This window comes from Eschrichtius robustus, chromosome 6, assembly GCF_028021215.1.
Source record: "Eschrichtius robustus isolate mEscRob2 chromosome 6, mEscRob2.pri, whole genome shotgun sequence".
Classification (NCBI taxonomy): domain Eukaryota; kingdom Metazoa; phylum Chordata; class Mammalia; order Artiodactyla; family Eschrichtiidae; genus Eschrichtius; species Eschrichtius robustus.
In genome coordinates this window covers 108773035-108784601 of record NC_090829.1, presented here as the reverse complement: position 1 = coordinate 108784601, position 11567 = coordinate 108773035, and positions in this window count along the sequence as shown.

The following is an 11567-nucleotide window of genomic DNA, read 5'->3' as shown; positions in this document are numbered from 1 at the left end:
GCTTGTGTTTCCTTATTTATTTTCATTTTGGATGATCTGTCCATTGGTGAAAGTGGGGTGTTAAAGTCCCCTACTACGATTGTGTTGCTGTCGATTTCCCCTTTTATGGCTGTTAGTATTTGCCTTATGTATTGAGGTGCTCCTATGTTGGGTGCATAAATATTTACAATTGTTATAGCTTCCTCTTGGATCGATCCCTTGATCATTATATAGTGTCCTTCTTTGTCTCTTGTAATAGTCTTTATTTTAAAGTCTATTTTGTCTGATATGAGAATTGCTACTCCAGCTTTCTTTTGATTTCCATTTGCATGGAATATCTTTTTCCATCCCCTCACTTTCAGTCTGCATGTGTCTCTAGGTCTGAAGTGGGTCTCTTGTAGACAGCATATATATGGGTCTTGTTTTTGTATCCATTCAGCCAGCCTGTGTCTTTTGGTGGGAGCATTTAATCCATTTACATTCAAGGTAATTATCGATATGTATGTTCCTATTCCCATTTTCTTAAAGGTTTTGGGTTTGTTATTGTAGGTGTTTTCCTTCTCTTGTGTTTCTTGCCTAGAGAAGTTCCTTTAGCATTTGTTGTAAAGCTGGTTTGGTGGTGCTGAACTCTCTCAGCTTTTGCTTGTCTGAAAAGGTTTCAATTTCTCCATCGAATCTGAATGAGATCCTTGCTGGGTAGAGTAATCTTGGTTGTAGGTTTTTCTCCTTCATCACTTTAAGTATATCCTGCCACTCCCTTCTGGCTTGCAGAGTTTCTGCTGAAAGATCAGATGTTAACCTTATGGGGATTCCCTTGTGTGTTATTTGTTTTTTTTCCCTTGCTGCCTTTAATATGTTTTCCTTATATTTAATTTTTGACATTTTGATTAATATGTGTCTTGGCGTGTTTCTCCTTGGGTTTATCCTGTATGGGACTCTCTGTGCTTCCAGGACTTGATTAACTATTTCCTTTCCCATATTAGGGAAGTTTTCAACTATAATCTCTTCAAATATTTTCTCAGTCCCTTTCTTTTTCTCTTCTTCTTCTGGGACCCCTATAATTCGAATGTTGGTGCGTTTAATGTTGTCCCAGAGGTCTCTGAGACTGTCCTCAGTTCTTTTCATTCTTTTTTCTTTATCCTGCTCTGTAGTAGTTATTTCCACCATTTTATCTTCCAGGTCACTTATCCTTTCTTCTGCCTCAGTTATTCTGCTATTGATCCCATCTAGAGTATTTTTAATTTCATTTATTGTGTTTTTCATCATTGCTTGGTTCCTCTTAATTCTTCTCCATCCTTGTTAAATGTGTCTTGCATTTTGTCAATTCTATTTCCAAGATTTTGGATCATCCTTATTATCATTATTCTGAATTCTTTTTCAGGTAGACTACCTATTTCCTCTTCATTTGTTAAGTCTGGTGTGCTTTGACCCTGCTCCTTCATCTGCTGTGTGTTTTTCTGTCGTCTCATTTTGCTTATCTTACTGTGTTTGGGGTCTCCTTTTCACAGACTGCAGGTTTGTAGTTCCCGTTGTTTTTGGTATCTGTCCCCAGTGGCTAAGGTTGGTTCAGTGGGTTGTGTAGGCTTCCTGGTGGAGGGAACTAGTGCCTGAGCTCTGGTGGGTGAGGCTGGATCTTGTCTTTCTGGTGGGCACATCCACGTCTGGTGGTGTATTTTGGGGTGTCTGTGGCCTTATTATGATTTTAGGCAGCCTCTCTGCTAATGGATGGGGCTGTGTTCCTGTCTTGCTAGTTGTTTGGCATAGGGTGTTCAGCACTGTAGCTTGCTGGTCATTGAGTGATGCTGGGTCTTGATGTTGAGATGGAGATCTCTGAGAGATTTTTGCCGTTTGGTATTACGTGGAGCTGGGAGGTCTCTTGTGGACCAGTGTCCTGAAGTTGGCTCTCCCACCTCAGAGGCATGGCCCTGATGCCTGGCTGGAGCACCAAGAGCCTTTCGTCCACACGGCTCAGAGTAAAAGGGAGAAAAAATAGAAAGAAAGAAAGAAAGAAAGAGGCTATAATATAGTGAAGTAAAATAAAGCTATTGTAAAGCAAAGCTATACAGATAAAATCTCACCCAGAAGCACATACATATACACTCACAAAAAAAAAGGAAAAGGGGAAAAATTAATATATCCTGCTCCCAAAGTCCACCTCCTGAATTTGGGATGATTCGTTGTCTATTCAGGTATTCAACAGATGCAGGCACATCAAGTTGTTTGTGGAGTTTTAATCCGCTGCTTCTGAGGCTGCTGGGAGAGTTTTCCCCTTCTCTTCCCTGTTCGCACAGCTCCTGGGGTTCAGCTTTGGATTTGGACCCGCCTCTTCATGTAGGTCGCCTGAGGGCGTCTATTCCCCGCCCAGACAGGACGGGGTTAAAGGAGCAGCTGCTTCGGGGGCGCTGGCTCACTCAGGCCGCGGCGAGGGAGGGGTACAGAGGAGGCGGGGCGAGCCTGTGGCGTCAGAGGCCGGCGTGACGTTGCACCAGCCTGAGGCGCGCAGTGCGTTCTCCCGGGGAATTTGTCCCTGGATCATGGGACCCTGGCAGTGGCGGGCTGCACCGGCTCCCGGGAGGGGCGGTGTGGAGAGTGACCTGTGCTCACACACAGGCTTTTTGGAGGCGGCAGCAGCAGCCCCAGCGTCTCACGCCCGTCTCTTGGGTCCGCGCTGATCGCCGCGGCTCGCGCCCTTCTCTGGAGTTCATTTAGGCGGCGCTCTGAATCCCCTCTCCTCGCGCACCAGGAAACAAAGAGGGAAGAAAAAGTCTCTTGCCTCTTCGGCAGCTGCAGACTTTTTCCCGGTCTCCCTCCTGGCTAGCTGTGGTGCACTAACCCCTTCAGGCTGTGTTCACGCCGACAACCCCAGTCCTCTCCCTTCGATCCGACCGACCGAAGCCCGAGCCACAGCTCCCAGCCCCGCCCGCCCCGGCGGGGGGGCAGAGAAGCCTCTCGGGCTGGAGAGTGCTGGTCGGCACCGCTCCTCCGTGCGGGAACCTCTCCGCTTTGCCCTCCGCAACCCTGTGGCTGCGCTGTCCTCCGTGGCTCTGAAGCTTCCCCCCTCTGCCACCCGCAGTCTCTGCCCGCGAAGGGGCTTCCTAGTGCGTGGAAATCTTTCCTCCTTCACAGCGCCCTCCCACTGGTGCAGGTGCCGTCCCTATTCTTTTGTCTCTGTTATTTCTTTTTTCTTTTGCCCTACCCAAGTACGGGGGGAGTTTCTTGCCTTTTTGGAGGTCGGACGTTTTCTGCCAGCGTTCAGTGGGTGTTCTGTAGGAGCAGTTCCACGTGTAGATGTATTTCTACTGTATCTGTGGGAAGGAAGGTGATCTCCGCGTCTTACTCTTCCGCCATCTTCTCTCCTCCCTTCTTTGTCTTTTGTAATAGTTTTTACTTTAAAATCTATTTTGTCTGATATGAGAATTGCTAGTCCAGCTTTCTTTTGATTTCCATTTGCATGGAATATCTTTTTCCATCCTCTCACTTTCAGTCTGTATGTGTGCCTAGGTCTGAAGTGGGTCCCTTGTAGACAGCACATATACGGGTCTTGTTTCTGTATCCATTCAACCAGTCTATGTCTTTTGGTTGGAACATTTAATCCATTTACATTTAAGGTAGTTATCAATATGTATGTTCCTATTACCATTTTCTTAATTGTTTTGGGTTTGTTATTGTAGGTCTTTTCCTTCTCTTGTGTTTCCTGCCTATAGAAGTTCCTTTAGCATTTGTTGTAAAGCTGGTTTGGTCGTGCTGAGTTCTCTTAACTTTTACTTGTGTATAAAGTTTTTAATTTCTCTGTCAAATCTAAATGAGATCCTTGCTGTGTAGAGTAATCTTGGTTGTGGGTTTTTCCCTTTCATCACTTTAAATATGTCCTGCCACTCCCTTCCGGCTTGCAGAGTTTCTGCTGAAAGATCGGCTGTCAACCTTATGGGGATTCCCTTTTATGTTATTTGTTGTTTTTCCCTTGCTGCTTTTAATATTTTTTCTTTGTATTTAATTTTTGATAGTTTAATTAATATGTGTCTTTGTGTGTTTCTCTTGGATTTATCCTGTATGGGACTCTCTGCACTTCCTGGATTTGATTTACTATTTCCTTTTCCATATTAGGGAAGTTTTCTATTATAATCTCTTCAAATATTTTCTCAGTCCCTTTCTTTTGCTCTTCTTCATCTTGGACCCCTATAATTCGAATGTTGGTGCGTTTAATGTTGTCCCAGAAGTCTCTGAGACTGTCCTCAATTCTTTTCATTCTTTTTTCTTTATTCTGCTCTGCAGTAGTTATTTCCACTATTTTATCTTGCAGGTCACTTACCTGTTCTTCTGCCACAGTTTTTCCGCTATTGAATCCTTATAGAGAATTTTTAATTTCATTTATTGTGTTGTTCATCATTGTTGGTTTGCTGTTTAGTTCTTCTAGGTCCTTGTTAAACATTTCTTGTATTTTCTCCATTCTATTTCCAAAATTTTGGATCATCTTTACTATCATTACTCTGAATTCTTTTTCAGGTACACTGCCTATTTCCTCTTCATTTGTTTGGTCTGGTGGGTTTTTACCTTGCTCCTTCATCTGCTTTGTGTTTCTCTGTCTTCTCATTTTGCTTAACTTACTGTGTTTGGGGTCTCCTTTTCACATGCTGCAGGTTTGTAGTTCCAGTTGTTTTTGGTGTGTGCCCCCAGTGGCTAAGGTTGGTTCAGTGGGTTGTTTAGGCTTCCTGGTGGAGGGGACTGGTGCCTGTGTACTGGTGGATGAGTCTGGATCTTCTCTTTCTGGTAGGCAGGACAGCACCAGTGGTGTTTTGGGATGTCTGTGACCTTGTTATGATTTTAGGCAGCCTCTCTGCTAATGGGTGGGTTTGTGTTCCTGTCTTGCTAGTTGTTTGGCATGGGGTGTCCAGCAGTGTAGCTTGCTGGTCATTGAGTGGAGCTGAGTTAGCATTGAGATGGAGATCTCTGTGAGAGCTTTTGCCATTTGATATTACGTGGAGCCAGGAGGTCTCTGGTCGACCAATGTGAACTCGGCTCTCCCACCTCAGAGGCACAGACCTGACAGACAGCTGGAGCACCAACACACTGTCAGCCACACGGCTCAGAAGAAAAGGGAGAAACAAAGAGAAAGAGAAAAATATTAATGAAATAAAATAAAGTTATTAAAAAATATTATTAAAAATAAAAAATATAAAATTCATGGAAAAAGAAAGAAAGAAGAGTGCTACCAAACCAAGAAACGAATCCACCAATGATAACAAGTGCTAAAATGTATACAAAAAAAACCCCAAGTTAAACAACCAACAGAACCCTAGGACAAATGGTAAAAGCAAAGCTATACAGACAAAATAACACAAAGAAGTATACACATACACACTCACAAAAAGAGAAAAAGGAAAAAAAATTATAGATTTATATATTTTTTTAAAAAGTAAGAGAGCAACCAAATCAATAAACAAATCTACCAATGATAATAAATTCTAAATACTAAACTAAGGTAAACATAAAACCAAAAACAAATTAGATGCAGAAAGCAAATACCACGTCTACAGTGGCTCCCAAAGTCCACCACCTCAATTTTGGGATGATTTGTTGTCTATTCAGGTATTCCAGAGAGGCAAGTTACATCAAGTTGATTGTGGAGATTTAATCCGCTGCTCCTGATCTTGCTGGGAGAAATTTCCCTTTCTCTTCTTTTTCGCACAGCTCCTGGGGTTCAGCTTTGGATTTGGTCCCGCCTCTGCGTGTAGGTCGCCTGAGGGCGTCTGTTCTTCACTCAGACAGGACAGGGTTAAAGGAGCAGTTGATTCAGGGGCTCTGGCTCACTCAGGCTGGGGGGAGGGAGGGGTACGGATGCGGGGCGAGCCTGCGGCGGCAGAGGCTGGCATGACGTTGCACCAGCCTGAGGCGCGCAGTGCGTTCTCCTGGGGATGTTGTCCCTGGATCACGAGAACCTGGCAGTGGCGGGATGCACAGGCTCCCAGGAGGGGCAGTGTGGATAGTGACCTGTGCTTGCACACAGGATTCTTGGTGGCGGCAGCAGCAGCCGTAGCGTCTCATGCCCGTCTCTGGTGTCTGCGCTGATCGCCGCGGCTCGCGACCTTCTCTGGAGCTCTTTTAGGCAGTGCTCTGAATCCCCTCTCCTCGCCCACCCCAAAACAATGGTCTCCTGCCTCTTAGGCAGTTCCAGACTTTTTCCAGGACTCCCTCCAGCTAGCTGTGGCACACTAGCCCCCTTCAGGCTGTGTTCACGCCTCCAACCCCAGTCCTCTCCTGGGATGTGACCTCCGAAGCCAGAGCCTCAGCTCCCAGCCCCCGCCCGCCCTGGCGGGTGAGCAGACAAGCCTCTCGGGCTGGTGAGTGCTGGTCGGCACCAAGCCTCTGTGCAGGAATCTCTCCGCTTTGCCCTCTGCACCCCTGTTGCTGCGCTCTCCTCCGTGGTTCCAAAGCTTCCCCCCTGCAATCCCCCAGTCTCTGCCAGTGAAGGGGCTTCCTAGTGTGTGGAAACCTTTCCTCCTTCACGGCTCCCTCCCACTGTTGCAGGTCCCATCCCTATTCTTCTTTATCTGTTTTTTCTTTTTTCTTTTGCCCTATCTAGGTTCTTGGGGAGTTTCTTGCCTTTTGGGAAGTCTGAGTTCTTCTGCCAGCATTTAGTAGGTGTTCTGTAGGAGTTGTTCCACATGTAGATGTATTTTTGATGTGTTTGTGGGGAAGAAGGTGATCTCCACGTTTTACTCCTCCACCATATTGAAGGTCTCCCTCAACATTAAGTATTTTTAATACTAACCATTATCTTTCTTTCTTCTCTTTCTCTTATAGGTGAGTAACTGAAGGTTAAAATCAGAATTCCTGGATATGAAGTATTGTATGCATTTTTATTAGTGTCCTGTGGGTAAGTAAAAAAAACAGACTTGGCTTAAGCACCAGATTGAATGCTGAATCATGCAAAGATATAAATTAGTGAGTTGTGGTACTTCATCACTGGTAGTTATGATCAAATATTTAAAAGCTATTTGAAGTTAGACACATGACACCAGGGAATATTTTCTTGTTTAGTTTTATAATTGTGTCATTCTGACCTAGCACATAAGAAAATCAGTGCTTTATATTTGAATGCCAATGACTTGCTCTGACATAGCTAGTGTCAGTGGATATTACCTCAGATGGAAGATTTTTTAAAAATATAAATGGAGAAGTGATTTTGACTGTTTCACCTATTAACACTGAAGAGTGTATAAAAATTGTGAAAAATAAAATTATATTAAGTCTAGAAATAAAGATTGCATTATCAAAAAACCTTTAGAATTTAGATTTTTAATCTTAGACATATGATGGATCTCATTTTTTAACCAATGTAATATTAAATATAGACCAAATGAAATACACTTAACAGTGACAATGTTTAAGAACAAGATTTTAAGAGAAAATGAATGAATCATTCTATTCTTAAAATTCTATGAGAAAAACTTTTCTGATTATTTTATTAAAGGAGTTTTTGTACAATTAGGGAATTATTTTATTTTGTCATCATTTTTCAACAAATACTGATTTGGTCTAAGATATTCAAAATATTTTAAATAAGTGACTCTTCAAAAATCATTTCAAAAAAGAAAACAGCTTTTACAGTGAAATTCAAATGTCAGGGAAGGCTTCTTTATTAAATATTAATTCTATTCATGGAGGTTATTATTGCACATTGAAATTTATGAGGTAGAAATCTACTTTAAAAAATTAAAGTAATCGTTCCTTTAAGATTTGATTATAGCATTAATAAATTATATTATTTAAAGAACATATTCCAGAGAAAGTATCTTTATAGTATGGATGGATGAGATTTCTGACATGATTGCATGATACCATTTTGTAAGGAATTTTTCTTCTTTTCTTTGTCTGCCTCTGGTTTACTAGCATTCATAAAATGTGATATTAGTTTTGCTAACAAATTTAAGTGCAGTATGATGATATATATTTTAGATACAAGTTTAAATAACATTTTAATATTGTTGTTTTATTGAATATATTGTTATACATGGAAGTAGCTAGAGGGGCACTAGATATTACTTATCTCTATGTTTATATTTATGACTTGGTGTTTCTTGGCTTGATAATTTTTTTTAACATGAAAAAAGGCTATTTCTTGAAATGATCTCTTTATGATAGGGTTATGTATTTATTAGTTTGTGAAAATTATCTGTAAAGGTCATAGAAATTACTTCAACAAAATGTGTATTTGTGCTGCCATATCCCAACTTTTGACATAGTGGTTATCGTCCCTAAAATATTTAATTAAACCAATAACATATTCAATCAATAACATCAGTAACATATTCAATCTCATCAGACTAGGTTAATGGCTCTGATTTTGGAGGCAATTAATATGACAAAATGTATCTAGGGATGCTTCTGATAGGGAACCTGTCTCTGAGTTTGGTACAGCATTCTCAATGGGGCAAAATTACCAGGTTAGTTCTTCTGAGATTGAGCTGCTTCAAAATTCTGCTTATTTTCTCAGTCTGCTAGGATACCTAGTAGAAAAGATTTTGTTTTGGGAGATATACATATCTATTATTTTGAAATTTGTCATCATTTCAGTGTTATCACAATATTTATTCATAAACATTTGGGGTTAAAGCATCAAAATTAGATGAAGTAGCATAACTTCTGAGCATATAGAAAAGTAAAATAAGTGTTGTAATTGAACCCCTTTTATTATTTGAGAATTAGTTCTTAGGCATTCATGTGTTTAATTATAAATGTATAGATTTAACTTACTCTTGAGATTGACAGAAAAGCAGCAATAAAATTTTACTAAGCGTAATAAACTTGAGAGTATGACCTCCATGTAACATCAACAAAAGTCCAGTGCTTGAAAAATAAGAGAATATTGAAAAGCAGATTAGCCTAGATAATGATAGGACATTCATTGTTGAGGAAATACAGAATAAGGCTTTGATTTCAGAGAACGTTCTGGCTTTATGAAAAGAAATACTCTGGAGAAAAGAATTATACTAGGCACATATATTTTCGAAGAAAGCTTAAAGTTGTATAATAATCAGGAGAATTTAGATTCCTAAAATAATTTTCACTAATGAAAATACAATTTTCATTCAAAATGTACTTAGCTTATGAAATAGACTCTTAGGATAATATCAACCAACTAATGTTCTTTATTGTTTAAGAATGGGCAATAATCATAGTTTAAATGTTCAGTTGGTCAACAAAACTTAGTTGATAAAATAATTTAGGTTAATTATACCACTAGATAATATCACTAAAACTAGTAAAGATATTTATTTTTTGGTAGGTATACATTATCAAAAAGCCAATTTTTTTTATTTTCAGATTTAAATAAACCAAATAATATTCTCATCTCTTTCAGGTATATGGTTTAATTAATTTTAAAAATTTACATTTCTGGAGAATTTTATTCTGTGAAGGAAAAGCTAAAGGCATGTACTCTATCCAGAGCTAGCATACAAGAAATTTACTTGAAACTACTCATAATTCAATCTTCCTCTCTAGATCTTTCTTTTGAGTATCTCGTGAAAGGTGATTCAGCTGATGATAATAGGACAGCTGCATGTTCAAGATAACATCCCTTAGTCAAGCATCCTATTTCTTGTATAGTTAAGGAAATCAGAAGTTCAACTTGAATGTTTCTTATATAAAATATGGAATCAGAAGAGTCGTTATATAAAGATTTTCTAAGTATTCTTATGAAGTAGTGTAAACTTTTGAGGTATAAAATTTTTTTTACATGGACTTCTTAACTACCTAGATAAAAACATGTTATAGGAAATCAAATTAATACAATTTAAGTTCTCCATTTTTTTTTCCTGTTAAGTTGTATGCATTTCTTTTTGTTGTTATATTTGCTCAGGGTTTTGTTGTTGTTGTTTGTTTGTTTCTATTTTTCATATAGGGGAGGTTTGTGTTTTCAGAGAGGTAAAAAGAACAGTATTTACATATAATCTCCACTTCGTAAAAAGCTTGATTTTATTCTGAAAATATAAACTTTTTGTTTAAAGAAACATCATGAAATTCACTTCTCAGCTTTACAAAATATATATATATATTTCTTTATTGTCTCAAGTCCATTGACCATGTATTATTATTGACTATTACATATCTGAAGAAAAGGTAACCCTCCTTCACTGTTAGTGGAATTAAAAATTGGTGCAGACACTATGGAAAATAGTGTGGAAGTTCCTCAAAAAAAAAAAAAAAAGTACTGCCATGTGATCCAGCAATTTCACTTCTAGATATTTACCTAAAGAAGACAAAAATGCTACTTTGAAAAGATATATGCACTTCAGTGTTCATTGCAGCATTATTTACAATAGTCAAGATTTGGAAGCAACCTTAGTGCTCATGGATAGATGAATGGATAAACAAGATGTGGTATATATATATACAATGGAATATTACTCAGCCATCAAAATAATGTTGTTTTGCCTTTTGTGACAAGATGGATGTATCTAGATAATATTATGCTAAGTGAAATAAGTCACAGAAAGACAAATAACATATAATCTCACTTATATATGGAATCTAAAAATCAAAACAAACAAAATAAGAACAAACTCATAGATACAAAGAACAAAGGAGTACCAGGGGTAAGTGGGGAGGGGAGAAAGGTGAGGAGCAAAATAGGTAAAAAGGATTAAGAGGTACAAACCTCTAGTTATGAAATAAATAAACCATGGGGTTGTAATATGGAACATAAGTAATATGGTCTATAATACCATAATAACTTAGTATTACAGTATTAGGGACAGGTGGTTACTAGAGTTATTGTGGTGATCATTTCAAAGTATGCAAATGTCATTGTGTAGTACATCTGAAACCAACATAACATTGTATATCAACTATATTTCAGTTAAAAAGGATTATCACATATCTTTAAGACATTATAAATGATTAAATTTTAAAATATTGAACAGATTTTGAAAAGATTAAAACTCACTAGGGATTGTTCAATATTGGGTTTTTAGTCCTCTGAACATTTAATTGATTCTTTACCTCAGGCAGTGCCTGGGTTTTAACATTATCTTGCCATTGTAGATACACTTGTAATTTTCTTTTTAATCATAGAGTCAAACCCTAAATGAGCTTGTAAGAGATCCCAGTTCTGACAGTTCAAATCCTAGCTATTCATTCACAAAAAAATATTCTTGTTAGTGATCATATTATTCCAACTCTCATATGGTTATTTCATTCTTTTTGTTTTAGTGATGCTATTCATTACTTATAACTCTTCAAAAGATCTGAAATTACTACATACAAATGACCTTGTTTTATTTAGAATAGAATCAAAATATGAAATCAAAATTACATTTTAAATGAATGAAAATAACTCATGTATTGATTTATTGAGACATTAATAAGTCAGACTAAAATTAAAAAAAGAAATGTACCCAGTTAGAAAGAAAAATAGGGTTGTGCTGTCACACAAATTCACAAATAAACATATAATTGGAGACATTTTGAGTTAAAAAAAAAAAGTAAATTGAATTAAACAGATAAGTTTTCTCTTTTTCCTAAAATATATTATTTCTACTGCATTTCAATAGCATTGCACATATTTTATTTTAAATAGTTACTAA